This window comes from Esox lucius, chromosome 7 (assembly GCF_011004845.1).
Source record: "Esox lucius isolate fEsoLuc1 chromosome 7, fEsoLuc1.pri, whole genome shotgun sequence".
NCBI classification, from domain to species: domain Eukaryota; kingdom Metazoa; phylum Chordata; class Actinopteri; order Esociformes; family Esocidae; genus Esox; species Esox lucius.
In genome coordinates, this window is record NC_047575.1 from 32,299,707 (window position 1) to 32,315,373 (window position 15,667).

The 15,667-nt window shown below is 40.4% G+C and overlaps 1 protein-coding gene across 1 annotated transcript in view; it reads right to left on the reverse strand.

Annotated features, from left to right (window-relative positions):
- Positions 1–15,667, reverse strand: part of robo3 (roundabout, axon guidance receptor, homolog 3 (Drosophila)) — a 159,926-nt gene that overhangs the window by 102,108 nt on the left and 42,151 nt on the right.

Sequence of the window (15,667 nt, forward strand, 5' to 3'; positions counted from 1 at the left end):
GAGGAATCAGTGGATGCTGTCCTGGGGATGGCCAATTTCCTGTTTCTCCTTGATTTGGTCTCTCTCTCTTTCTTTTACTGCCTCACTCTCCCTTGTGTCTGGTAGCTTTGTCTTTGAGACTCTTCCGTGAGGCCCCCAACATTAATTGCTGGGCTGTGAATTGAAGAACGTAACTCTGTTCTTCCATGTTTTCTGGTGAATAGGGAGACTGATGAATACAAAAGGGGCTGAGACCCCACCCAGGCTTCCGTTTGCCGACCAAATGATGGTATGGCAGACGACCTGAGGGCCAAAAGGGACATTAACCTCTTGTCTTTCAATGTGATTCATTATTATTCATTATATTATTATCAGTGGGGAACCACCAGGGGCCTCTACTTCCTCAGAGAGGGCCTAAGGATAGATACAAATCTATATATAGTTTTATATAGAAATATTTTTTGTCTTAATTGTAATGATATTCCTCTTGAAATTCTTCAGTTAGTGTTGGAAAAATAAGGGTTAATTTCCAAGAGAAAAAAATAGAGTCAGAGGTTTTCTTTGGTAGTATCTTGGTAGAAATGATCTAGTTGTGTTCAGTGCTCATTGGCTAGGCCCTCAGGTTTTGAATAGAAGACACCAGTCAACATCATTGACATTAACGTCAATTAGAGCAGCATTTTGGGATGACAGTAGAATCAACCAATCACAAACTGTTGTATGAGGGCCTAAGTCTGTGTCACTAATTCAGAGCCAACAGCGAGCCTAATCTTGTTTTCTCACGCTTGAGCCCTCTTGAGCCTAGCTAGCTGGCTAGCTTTTTGCAGTGAGTGTACTGTATATAAGGATGGCGATGACCTGACTGTTAGCCCTGGCTTTGAACTCAATCAAAAGACAAGCTACATGAACTTCAAGAAGGACAGGAGAATGGACTTTGTTTTTCTCAAACCCCCAAACCAGGACCCCTTGTGCACCGCACATTAATGCACGCATAATCATAATGGTGAGTGACAATGGTGAGTGTTTCATCTACAGATTGCTTTTTGTTGCTATCTCGTTCACATCATTTTGAATATAATGTGTAAAAAATGATTTGAACTTTACATCAGTGGTTGTGTTGTGGTAAAAGCAAAGGTAACGACGTGGCAATATGAAGTACTGGGTACATGAGATTTCTGTTGTGGCGCATTTTATGGCATGCTGGACATCGAATACAGCGCAACATTAATCTCCCTGACAGCATATGCTGTCCGTGGTCTTGACACAATGTGGGTAGTTGTGTGGTTGAATTTATCCCACCACTATTTGAGTGACTGTTTTGGCAAATGGTTCTTTGAAATGTCACAATTGTATTTTCTTGTAACGTGGTTCCTGCTATTGATATTTGCAGCCATTGTGTAAGTCTGCTGCTTCTGTGAGCCACAGCCGAGGCTTAGGGACCGTTTGACTCTGTCATCTAAGAATTGCTTCCCCTACATAGGTCTGCATAAGAAAGGTCTCAAGTCATGCCCTGTATACACAGGCACCCGAGTTCTCTATCTATATGTATGATGTCAGATCTTTTTGTGCTACTGGGGGCCTAGCTCCAATAGCCACGGTTCACCACTGGATATTATTCTTATTAAAATGGTCATCCTTGAATTGTATAATATGGAAGGATGAAGTTTGTCCTTCGAACACAGCACTGGAAAGTACTCTTAGCAGATGGTTGTGGAGTCTTTGAATCTACATTTAGAATGTGTTTTTGGGTGAGATCCTGTTTTTGATCCAGAGAGATTATTTTGGATAAGGCATTGGTACGTTTGTGGTTGTACATAACTGAGCAAACCATCCAAGTTCAGGATGACCCTTAGAAAGTATGAGGTCAGACGAAGCAGATGTGTTGTTGATTATACTGTAGTTGACCATAAGTGACAATTGAGCCTAAATGTCCAGGCTCACTCTTGATGGCCGCCTGGCTCTACTGTTGCAGGAGGGAGAAGGCAGAAGCAAGGGACTTCATGCTATGTAATTTGGCCCCAGACTGTGTGTAGGTCCCTGGCTCTAATGACACGCTCCACATCCCCTTGCTCCTCCTTCCCTCAACTATCTGGTCAAATTTGAACTCCCTGTTTCCCTGGAGATGAAATGACTCTTCCAATTCCCACAGTCTGCTTCTGGGCTCCGAAGAGGAAGACGGCAGCAATTATAGCCGACACTCCCCTAACCGTGCTGGGGAAAAGCTGCTCTCACAAAGATGCCCACCTTTTCTCTAACTGCTATACAAGGTCCTATTTTGATTTTGGTTCTGTCCCCATGTTAACAGGCTGGCTGGGTTTCTCAGGCTTCTAATTATGGTATGTCGAGTACAATTGAGAAACAGCCGTTCAAGATGGTCTACCTTTGTCAGGGCTGAAGGTGGTAGAAAAGTAATAGCTGTACCTGGATGTTTGTTTTGTAGTAGCGACATATTCATTTTTATCTGTAAATTATGTTATGTCCTTGAAAATATGTACGAGTATCACAATAGCACATAATACCTATCTATCTAAAGTATTTTCTAAACAGTGCTGTTACAACCAACAACATCTGATAAAAGAATTACCATCATTTATACAACCTATTTTCATCTCTAAACTCCCAACCAAATTCCTCCCATGTCCAATTGGCTATTATGGCTTAACCTCATTGAAACATCTTCAACAAGTGTTGAATATCGAAATATACATACAAAGAGTCCTTCAAATATACATGCCCTTTTTACCAAGACGTTCTGTTTCTTATCACCCTGTGCGCTCAACTAAGAAGTGTTTGTCGACACACACACTGGTAGGAGTCTACATACCCCAGCCAACAACCACAGTTCATCTTGCAACCTCCTACAAGCAGTCTCTAGACCTTGACAAGGCAAGGCAGCCCTGTCCTACATCCCATCCAACAACCTCAGACGGTACTGAGCCAATTGCACTGCCCTCAGCGGGACCCCGGGGATTTTGAACTCCTGCCATAATAACAGAGCTGTACCGCGAGGAAGTGATTCAGACCAATGCACCGCGCTCAGGGATCAGCAACAGCATGTACCAGCCGTTCTGACCTTAAGAAAATCTCTCACAATTCTTTTCTTTGATTCTGCTGGATCTAAAGACCAGGTTTTATGAAATATCAAAACAGATATTCACATCTCTGTGAAACTAGAGACCCACACGCACAGGTGTTCATCACAATCACTTGGTGAGTAGTTATCTGTCTGTGGATCTGGCAATTTAATGTTTTGGGCTCTGATTGTAGGAAGTAACAACAAAGGCTGCATTCATCCAATGTTCATTTATTTTCTGATACACACGGAAATAGAACTAATGTTGGTTATTACATTTTCTTCCCAATTGAGTAATATCCAATTTGTGATGTAGATCCTACTTCATCGTAACTCCCTACGGACCCCAAACAGTGGATCTCAAAAAGGATGTTCTCTGAAGTACATCCGAGGCTGTTCTGGTTCTTATCATGCTGCTCACTCAACCAGGAGGTCTATACCAGAATTCTTACGTGCTGGAGGGAATTCATTTTCCAGTCTTCTGGCTGAGCTTACAGGTGCAGAAGCCTCTACAAAGAGTGGTTAGAGTCAAACAAGACAAGGCAACCATATTCAATTTCGAATGTCCGAAACTCTGATGGTGCTGACCAACTGCATCTCCCTCTGCAGATGCCCTCAGCTAATCCACAAGCAGGACTCAAATTAGTATTTTAATGAATTTGTTGCCAGGGGACAATTTGACAGGGGAATATGAAAGAAGGTTATTAAAAACAATACATTACACACTTGACATTTATTTCTAAATGTTCCATTTATTTGGGAAGAATATACAATAACTTAAAAATAACTCATGAACTTAGAATTAACTTGTGCATATCAACATATATTATAATATTTTTTTCACTCCTTGTTTTGCAAATAATGTCATTTTAAATAAACAATTTATTTTTTTAACTATATAATTCTATATAAGCTATATTATCTCATGAATGGTAATTAAGTCCTTGCATCCATTGCTCTATCTATCTATGATTTTTTGATTGGTTATCTTCCCCATAGCCATTTAACATGCTTTCTGGTTTTTCAGATCTCAGTTTGACACTTTTATGTCATTGCCTTTAACACTGGAGATTTCAAAACATAGTGTGAATAGAAATGTGAGAATATATAGAATGAGCAAAAGAAAATGCTTATGAACCCAGATTGAGGCTTCAGTGAACACAATGATCAGGCTGGTCCCATCCAAGTGTTGTTTAATTGGTGTGATGGTAAAATCTTTAACAGGAAACTAAAAAGAGTTTGCCAAAACAGGGACCCTTTAATTAAAAGTGTATTTATTGAATTGAATAAAACATCAAGATGATTCTGCTACAATTAACAGTACTGTGCAGACGCTTTAGGCACCGAAAGTCAAACTAATGCCATTTATTTGGCTAGTGTTTACATAAAAATAAAAATGTAGGTAATATATATAAATACATGAATATGACTTATGACTTTTACAAATACGCACTTACTATCCAAATAAATTACTTTAATTCATTTTTCAGGTGCCTAAGACTTTTGCACAGTACTGTACTTTAAAGAGCTTTACTTCTACTACTTTCTCCTCCTCACCTCTTTTGGAAGCTGTCAACAGTCCCCTTCAACCGCTCAGGGGGAAAATGTGAGATGATGGGTAAGCATCTAGGAATTGTAGCACGGATAGAGGGCAAAACATAGCAAAAGCTTGTTTAGTGGTGTGTGAGGCTGCCATATGGTACGTGGAAAAATGTCAGAGAGACAGAAAGAGAGACAGATGAGCTACTACTGAATAAAAATACCATGGCAAAATGGATAAACAACATATGAGGGAATGTTATACTATATATACACACTGTGTGCCAGGGGATGCCTTAGTACATTTGGACCAATTATGTTCTAGGCTGGTGTTTTTACACACTCGCGCAGGAGTGTAGCGTGTGTAAAGGCTAATTGTGTGTTGACGGTAAGACAAGTCCTTAGTGAAGACCGGGAAGTCACATGAGAGCACACACCAACACACAATGCACCCAGCCAAAATGAGCATGCACACACAAACACACTCAGACACACACATCACTTCTCCTTCACACATATTTTCTGTCATTGTACTGAAAGAGAGGAAGGGGCCTTTATTCCTGTGAATACAAGGACGTTGGTTGGTAGGGGTGGGTACGGTGTTGCTATGGAATAGTGCTTTGACCAAAAGCCCCTGTAAATGACTTTGTTTCCCTCAACAACAAGCGGAAAATAAAAAATATATTTTGTTCACTTCCAATTATTTTTGGATTACCCTTCCTCCCCAGATTTGTGTGGTCATGTTGTCATAGCTAAAGCCATCGCCAGCTGATGCTTTCTTCTTTCTTCTGTGTGTGTCTGTGTGTGTGTGTGTACACATGTATGTATGTATACCTCTCTTTATGCCTTTCCCTCTTCATGCCTGTCCCTGCCTTTGTCTCCCACACTCCCCCTGTCCTTCTAATCATGATATCAGGTCTGGTTTCTGGGGCATGGTTCCCTCTTTAATGTTGGATTGTATTTCTCTTCCCCCACGGCTCGGGTTTCTCACTGATTTACAATGGCCCCAGTGGCCTATGAGGAGGAAATAGAAGAGGGAGGGGAGAGATGGAAGATGTAGAGCCCATTTTGCTGTTCTCCGGCTGCCCTGTCCCTTTATTTATGACACCTTCAGCCCAGCCAGAGATGTGTGGTGCCTAAGGGAACAGCCTTGGCCTGGGAGACAAAAGTAGAGTCTTTCCCTGGAGGAAACTCAAGGCAGATATGGTGGATAGCGGTTAGCGCGTCATGGCTTTGGCTGCTCAGGAGACAATGGCCTCTGCCTATCACTCTGAGGGAGTCAGCTGGGTTGAACTTAGGGTGAATGGGTCTATCACGAAAAAGCACACAAGGTCTATCAGAACGTCCAACTGAATAATGGCTGCATTCTGGGATGGGGGCATGACGTTGACCCACTGAGCATGACAATGAGCGTCAGCTCGTCGGACACAGTCCCTTGGGGTTGTGTTACATGTTTGGTATTAGTGTGATGTTGTTGGGATAGAAAACCACTAATGGTTCCTTAAAGCAAAATGCCTATCCGCTTGATCGAGTTAGAGGATAGAGCAAAAACACCACGTTGTAAGAAATAATTGATTGTTAAAAATGTGCCATCTGTTGAGGTGGATGAATGGTCAACAGGGTGGATAATGGGATTTAACAAACAAACCCCAGACAAACATATAAACAACTGCCAGAGAAAATGTATATTGTACTAAGTTTGGATTGTACCCAACTAAGTATAAATAGGTTGTAGGAAATTTGAAGAGCTAAACATTTTAGAGCACCTGTTCAACCTAGATGTTGAAGGTCAGTGACTGTTACGTTGTTGTGAACTAGACAGGACAAATCCATTGGACTCAAAACAAAATCAAAACAAGAACACCAATAGTGGTCATAGTGGAAACTTCACATGTACACTTTCCTGTCAGCTGGTATTTGTCACAATTAGAAAGCTCAATCATCAAAATACATCTTCTATTCTTCAAAGTAGACACGAATTTCCTTGGTGACAGCTTTGCACACTCTTGGCATTCCCTCAACTAGCTTTATGTGGTAGTCACCTGGATTGCAGAAGTCTTGAAGGAGTTCCCACATATGCTGAACATTTGTTGGCTGCTTTTCCTTCACTCTACGGTCCAACTAATCCCAAACCATTTTAACTGGAATGAGGTCAGGTGATGGTGGAGGCCAGTTCATCTAATTTTTGCTATTTTATGTGATGATAAAAGTAGGGGGGTGCAAAAATGTTCTACCTCAGGAAATTCAGGCTAGGTATCTGGGTATCATGTTGTGAAAATTGCTGACTTTCAAGAGAGTATACTTATTTTGTCACATGACTACATATACACAATATATACTACTAAAAGTCACAGGGCCCCCGTTTTGGAGCGGTATCCCATAGGAACCCCTGTTTTGGTGGATGTGAGCTTCAACTAGAAGCCAGTGGAGCATGCAGATAAACAGGATGACACTGGGAAAGGTTGAAAACCTGGCAGGCTGCAGCCAACCGGACAGGCTGGCACAAGAAAGAAGCTCTACAAAAAGTGAGTTCTAGAAGTCCAGACGTAAGGTGACAATTGTCTGGATTAGTACCAGCGCTGATTCCTGTGTGAGGCAAGGTAGAGCATGATCCTTTGGAGCAAGTCACTACCTTCTTCCAGAGAGCGGCAGGGTGTCACGCCAATGACAGGGTGTTATGCCATTGGTCTTTGTATTCTGGGAATGAGATCCCATTGAGTTGTCAACGGTGATGGAGAGGTCTTTGGAGTAGGTTCAATACAGGGCAGAGAAGCTTTCCCTCGGAGGAAGAGCAGCACAATCTTGTTGAGGTTGTGCTTGAAGTGTTGGATTGAAATCCAAGAAGAGGTGTCTGCTTGTCAAGAAAAACATTTTGTTGGTACTATTGTCAGAATGGGGGAAGGAGAAAAATAATTGACTGTCATCTGCATAGCAATGATAAGTATTAGCATTTAATTATGTTAAATCTTGATAGTTAGCTTGTTTAGTCTGCATTGCCATTGCTTGTTTAGGCTGCCTAAAAGCAGCTTCATTACAGGGCATTTTTTAGCTGGTGCATTTTAGAACGCTAAAGCTGGAGCAGCAAATGTATAATAACAGGACTAATTATATATTTTTAACTCAAAACTATTTTTCTGGAATGTATCTTTCCGCATAAAAATAAGCGGCCTTTGCTCCACCAGTGAATTAATGAGGGGGAACAAAAGAAATAGCACATCCTACTTACAGGCATAACAACCAATATGATTTCAGGTAAAAACCTAGCTATGGAAGTATGTTACACGTTTTCTCAAACATTAAAGAAAAACTGAAATATAACCTTGTCCACTTGCAAACACAATTCATCAAGTTTTCAACATGTTAGCCATACAACAATATGCTAAGGAGTCATTGCTGAGAAAGGCCAGCAGGATAAAGATGACCATGGACTGCCTGGTGGAAAATACTTTTGATAAGGATCTGATTTGTGAAGATGAGGATGAAGAAGATCTCACACACACAGAGAACAAACACTGTCTGGCAGAGATCCAGCTGACCTGGTTCCTCCTAATCCTCCTACATTGATGCTGGTGGGGGAGGCAGCTCCACAGACCAGGCTGTTGGTGGTAACCATAATGCTCCAGTCTGATCCCAGGTGTGTTCATGCTGTCTTGTTAACTTATAAAAGTTATAATATATAACAGTTATGTTGCCATAGAAGTTGGCTGTTATAGCACAAAGAGATCAAAGAACAAGCTAACATTTGTCTAATTAACAGAACGTAAAGAGTAAGATTATAATGTTCTTAAGGACTACTTATTACAATTATTTTAATGTCTAATTTGTAATGCTTTTATATAGAAAAGAAAGAAAGAAGAATATTAGGTGCTTTGCCTATTTGGAACAATGAATCAGTTGTATATGATGTTATGATATTCTGCAATGAGTAGACTTTTCATCACCCAAACAAAATATTCTGGTCCTGCAATTTCTCTCTCTCTTGGTGACCTACTGCATATTTTGGTGACCTTCTGAAAACAGCACAACAATTACAGCAAATTACAATGTATTTCACACCTGTGGAATATTGTTGTTCCAAGGGCCAACTCCAGCTCCAACTGGCAGCACCATTGTTTACAAATAAGCATTTAATATCTAAACAAATGACTTTAGTTAGATTTTTGGGTGCCTAAGATTTTTGCACAGTATTGTACATAGGTTTCTTAACACGCATTTTATTCATAAAAATATATTAACACCAAATGTATAAGATATTCAGTTATGATGAAGAATTATGTTAAATATATTAATTAAATACCCACCACTGAAATAGTTTATTTGCAATTGAATGTTCAGCTATGAAAACGTATTTATGTTAACTTCTGAGCATTTTGAACATCTTAATTAATAATTCATCCTTAATAGTGCTAATGGTACTAAGCACAGCCACACCCCTCTGAGCCTGGTTCCTCTCTAGGATTTTTCCTTGGCTCCTGCCTTTCTAGGGAGCTTTTCCTAGCCAGTGTGTTCCTTTGGGTTTTAGATGATGTGTTTGTATAAGCACTTTGTGACAAATGTATAAAATAAATGGAGGTGATGACCCACCCTCTCAGTGGGTCTTAGTGGGTACAGTAGTGGTAGATATGAAATGCTAATGCACATCAAGAGAACTTCTTGACACTGTAACAAAAACATTGAGAGTGTTTTGTATGCTATAACAGACCCTCCACGATCATCTCTAATGGAACTGAAGGGGGCACTCAACTGAATACTGGAAGTATCAGTCAGCGCGGTACTTTGTGAAAAGACAGCAGGGTGTGGGTCGACATGGAGTGTGAGAGCATTTATCGCTTACAGACACAATAAAGAAGTATGCAGGGCAGGGGACTGTGAGAAATCAACAACAGAAGGAAAAAGGTTTAAAATGCCGGGGCCTGGGGAAACATTAAAGCTCATCATCTTTCGGGGCATCGAGAGCCATCCTTTGCTAATGCGTACATAACAGAGCGAGAAAGAGTCACATCTCTACGTAAGTAATGGATTCAGTTCAACCTTGGTGGCTAGGCTAAATTGTGTGGGTGCATATGTATGCAAAATGAATAACTTGTACACTCACCTCATCTGACGGTCCTTGTGAAAAAGAGAGGTGCATCTTGAAAGGTGTGAAAGTAAGCTAAGCACATGGCATTTTACCACAAAAGTGCAAATGTTCTGGCTGTATATTATTGCGGGAATATACAAGTAATGTGGGAGATTAGCTGAAGAAGTGCAGGAGCAGTCTGTGCCTAGATGACAGAGATTGGTGTTGGAATGCTACATGTCACTGTATATACTGTTGTTCATTGCAAGGCCGTGGCCCCAGATGGCCTGGGATGTGTCCACCATCGCATTAAGGATTGATTATTTTGTCTTGTGGTGGCCCTCACACTCATGTCTTATCTACTAAAGTGGCCCCTGTTGAAAAATTTGGGAAGAACACTGATAAAAACGTTTATAATGTTTTTGTTTAAATGACCATTACTGCTATGGCACCGAAGAACATTGTAAAAGAAATAGTATTTGCACAGTCACGGCCAAAAGTACCGGCACCATTGCATTATTTTCAAATAAAGCACATGCCTCTATAAATGCATTGCATTTGACAAACATTTTTGGTCTGCCTATTATATCCCTTTAAATCAGAAAAATTGGACGTAGGCTTTGACCAAAATAATTGTAAAAAAGACGTTGCTATACCCATGAATGAGCTTCCTGCACATCTATATTAGCAGTTTGGTCCACTCTTTTACTGCAAACTGTTTCAGTAAAGACATATTTGAAGTGTTCCTCCCAAATGATATTTAAGGCCTCTCCACACATTTTCACCCATGCTGGACCTCTATAATTTCTTTGTTGTGTTTTTTGGTTTATATCGTGTTTTTTTTTATATATGGTTATCACAGTCAGATGTCGGCTGTGAGTATTATCTGCACCAGTATCGGCTTTACATGAGTATATACCACATCGTAAACATTTTGTCAGTGGCCTGTAAGGACAGCTTGCACCCCGGCTTGGCGTTACCACGCTACGCCAATGGAGTTCTGCCAAGCAACAAAATGGCCTCTGCAACGATACTCACTCTGATGTTGCCTGTAACATAAACTACGCACAAGACCCCCATTCTCACCCAGTTCACCCACCTTTGAATATCTGCATAACATTTCATGCCAACAATTTTCTTAAGATGGCATGTTTTGCATATGCCGATGTATATTCAATGGAGATACATTCACAGTATCCCACACACAGGTTCTTAGGTCTTATAGCCAGACTTATACAGAGGCTTTTTTGAATATCTTGTGTCATTTAAATTTTAAATGTCATTTTATATGTAAATATAGGCAAAATATGCATATGTCATACATATGAATATTGTTTTAAAAATTATTTCATGAAATAACAATATTTTAATAAACTGTTCGGTAAAAGTCTGACCATTGGGTGTCTTATCACAATAGAAAAACCAAAAACATTCTAGTTGAAAGTAATGTGTTGCAAAATGTATTCTTGGGATATGCAAATTAGTGAAATTGTAGGCCTTATTTGAATATTTGAATAGTTAAATAAGTAAAACTTGTAATACAAAGAAATCGTGTATTTCTGAATACTTGCAACTGGTAAGGTTTCAGTCTGATAAGAGTAAAGGAAAAGTAGAGGGTGGTGCCTGGCCTTAAGCATACACACACATCCAGACTGAAACAAATCTGAACGTAAACATATAGTAGGTAGAGTGGGGCAAAAAAGTATTTAGTCAGCCACCAATTGGGCAAGTTCTCCCACTTAAAAAGATGAGAGAGGCCTGTAATTTTCATCATAGGTACACTAATGCAAAGTTAAAAGGAAAAATGCCTGGAAGCCAACTTATATGGTTGAGATGCACCCAAGGAAAACACAACCAGGAATAGATTTATTCAATGACATTGACTATTGTCTATAGGCATGAAGGTACTGACGTTAGGGTTAGGAATAATGTTAAGGTCTGGTTACGGTTAAGATTAGGCATCACAGTTCTGAGGTTTGGGTTAGGATGAAGGTTAAGGGAAAGGTAACAAAACCAGAAAACTCCTGCCTTAACAACACAATTCCCCAACAAAAAAGAATCTCACCGGAATCAAATTCATAATCATCGGAACTGAACATCAGTGGCGAAAACACCTGCCCACCATCCCCAACCGCACCACACTACTGTAGCAAACAGGCACTCTATTTATCTATCAATGCCCCTGGCGACCAGTTTCCAATGGTAGGGAAATTATACTTAATTTCATAAAACCACCTCCATGCTTCACGGTTGGGATGATGTTCTTGTGGTTGTGCTCATCCTTCTTCCTCCTCCAAACACGGCAAGTGGAGTTTAGGCCAAAAAGCTCTATTTTTTGTCTCATCAGACCACATGACCTTCTCCCATTCCTCCTCTGGATCATCCAGATGGTCATTGGCAAACTTCAGAGGGGCCTGGACATGCGCTGGCTTGAGCAGGGGGACCTTGCGTGCGCTGCAGGATTTTAATCTGTGATGCCGTAGTGTTTAACTAATGGTTTTCTTTGAGACTGTGGTCCCAGCTCTCTTCAGGTCATTGACCAGGTCCTGCCGTGTAGTTCTGGGCTAATCCCTCACCTTCCTCATGATCATTGATGCCCCACGAGGTGAGATCTTGCATGGAGCCCCAGACCAAGGGAGATTGACTGTCATCTTGAACTTCTTCCATTTTCTAATAATTGCGACAACAGTTGTTGCCTTCTCACCAAGCTGCTTGCCTATTGTCCTGTAGCCCATCCCAGCCTTGTGCAGGTCTACAATTTTATGATGTCTTTACACAGCTCTCTGGTCTTGGCCATTGTGGAGAGGTTGGAGTCTGTTTGAGTGTGTGGACAGGTGTCTTTTATACAGGTAACAAGTTCAAACAAGTGCAGTTAATACAGGTAATGAGTGGAGAACAGGAGGGCTTCTTACTGGTTGGTAGGTGATCAAATACTTATGTCATGCAATAAAATGTAAATTAATTATTTAAATATCATACAATGTGATTTTCTGTGTTTTTGTTTTAGATTTCGTCTCTCACAGTTGAAGTGTACCTAGGATAAAAATACAGACCTCTACATGCTTTGTAAATAGGAAAACCTGCAAAATCGGCAGTGTATCAAATGCTTGTTCTCCCCACTGTATGTTCATACTGAAGTTAATCAAGGTTTACAAGTTAGTTACATATTTGCATAATTCCTGCGATGCTGGATTGCAGCTAAGCAGCAAGCTTGGTTAAAACCCTTAGTGGGAAACTAAATGGATAACTGTAGATGGGTCAATTTCCCATTAGGTAATTCTGCACAGCATTTGGATTCCTATTCCTTTATTTTACAGTGGATATAATATGAAAGATTACATGTGTTTTATACAAGGAAGGTCTATGTTGAAAATGAGTTACAATTCTGACTTAATTTGGCTGTTCAGATTTCACCCTTGAAATTAACATGAAAATGTTTGCAACTGGTTAAAAGTAGATGTAATCACCACTGGTTGATGCCTTTTTGCAACACTGTTACCAAGTAAAGGTGAAACAAAATTGATTGTGTGGATATTTTACCACACAGCTTATTATGTTTTATGTACTGACAGGTCATCCTTTGAGACAAATGGCCCATACTGAACAGTCAAATTGGTTACAATGGCTGAAATACACTAAAGAAGGGCTATTCAACTTTGGTCCTGGGGTATTGAAACACTTGTTTTGATTTCCTCCTTCTAATAAGGGCCTTAGACATGATGCAAGTGTGGGGTATTAACTACCTGTGTGAAATGTCTACTAAGTAGAAACAAATAAAAGTAGAAACCACTATAGACCCAATCATTGCACAAACAAATTGGGTTGTGTTTCAAGGGCTCCACAACCCTTCTTCTAATCACAAAAAGAAAAGCTGCTTGGTTTTAATGTTGTGCATTTTAGAATAGCAAAGACTAAATATTAGTATCTTCCAAACTGCCTCAGACCTTGTCGGCTCCTTCATGCCAGTTGAACACTGACGTAGACAAGACAATTGAACACAGCAGAGCAGACAGCCTGTTTGAGGCCAGTTGAACACTGAGTTGGGAAGAAGTGACTCAAATGGGTTACCCTGAGGAACATCTGATTTTAGAATTTGCGGACAATATTGAGTTCAGTTTTGGTTTCGTCACTGGAAATGGACCTCCCTGTCACAGCAGATCACATTGATCTGCTCATCGCTAATGGTGAGCTTTGCAACCTCCATTGACTTAACTTGCTATTTTCTGGCTTCTTTTCAGAATACAATAAGACCACAGCATGCAAGCAGATGGCATGTTTATTCGGCACATTTCAGTTTCCTCACTGGAGAGAATTTGCCAGCGATTAAATTAGCCAATTATCTGCCAGTTTGGACTATAAAAACAAGGGGCATGTAAATAGAAACGTTTTTAAAAAAGACTGTTGGTTGTGCAGAGATCCAGATCCACTGGAAGGATGTTTTGGGTCATCGTCCATCTGTAAATTGAAGTGCCGTCCAATCAACACCGCTGAATTTGGCTGAATCTGAGCAGGCAATATATCCCTATACACTTCAGAATTCACAGGGCTGCTTCTGTCTTGTGTCTCATCGTCAATTTACATTAGTGACCCAGTGCCATTGGAAGCCATGCATGCCCATGCCATCACACTGCATGCCCATGTCATCACACTGCCTCCATCGTGTTTTAAAGATGATGTGGTATGCTTCGGATCATGAGCCGTTCCAAGCCTTTAACATACTTTTTTCTTCCCATCATTCTGGTACAGGTTGATCTTAGAATCATCTGTCCAAAAATGCTGATCCATAACTGGCCTGGGTTTTTTAGATGTTTTTTGACAAAGTCAAATCTGGCCTATTGTTGAGGGTTAATGAATGGTTTGCACCTTGTGGTGAACCCTCTTTATTTGCTCTCGTGAAGCCTTCTCTTTATGGTAGACTTGGGTAATGATATGTTTACCTCCTGAATAGAGTGTTCTTCACTTGGCAGGGTTGTTGTGAAGGAGTTTTTCTTTACCATGGAAAGGGTCCTATGATCATCCACCACTGTGGTCTTCCGTGGACATCCAGGCCTTTTTGTGTTGCAGAGCTCACCAGTGCGTTCTTTTTTTCTCAGAATGTACCAGACTATTGATTTGGCCACTCCTAATCAAATGCTATCTAAAAACAGTGTATTTAGAACATGGAATGTATCTGAGGAACCTTGAAATGTATCTGAGGAGAGTATTTTAAATGTTTATATCTACAATGACTGGAAGGTCACATCATTAGAAGTATCTGAATTACATTATTTTCAAATAAATATATTTGTGTTGGATTGGACATTGATATTCATCCTATATTTAATTGAAAATAGTACAAAGACAACATATCACATGGTGAAACTGAGAAATGTTATTGTTTCTTGAATATATGCCCACTTTGAACTTGATGCCAGCACACAATTTAAGGACTCCTTTGTCGTATTTTTTGTTTCCTAATGCACCAAATGTTTTCAATGGGTGACAGGTCTGTACTGTTGGCAGGCCAGTTTAGCACCCGGACTCTTTTATTACGTAGCCATGCTGTTGTAATACTTGCAGAATGTTATTTGTCATTGCCTTGTTGAAATAAGCAAGGCCTTCCCTGAAAGATATCATCTGGATGGCAGCATATGTTGCTCCAAAACCTGTATATATTGTTCAACATTAATGATGCCTTCGCAGATGTGCAAGTCACCCATTCCATGTGCACTAATGCACATCCATACCATCATGGGTGCTGGCTTTTGAACTGTGTCCTGATAACAAGCCAGATGGTCCCTCACCTCTTCAGTCCGGAGGATGCGGTGTCCATGGTTCCCAAAAATAATTTCAATTTGATTCGTCAGACCACAGGACAGTTTTCCACTTCGCCTCAGTCCATCTTAAATGAGCTCGAGCCCAGAGAAGGCGGCAGCATTTTTGGATGTTGTTTATAATGTTTCTTCATTGCATGGTAGAGTTTTAACTTGCATTTGTGGATGCAGCGACAAACTGTTCACACAATCGTGTCTGTTTTC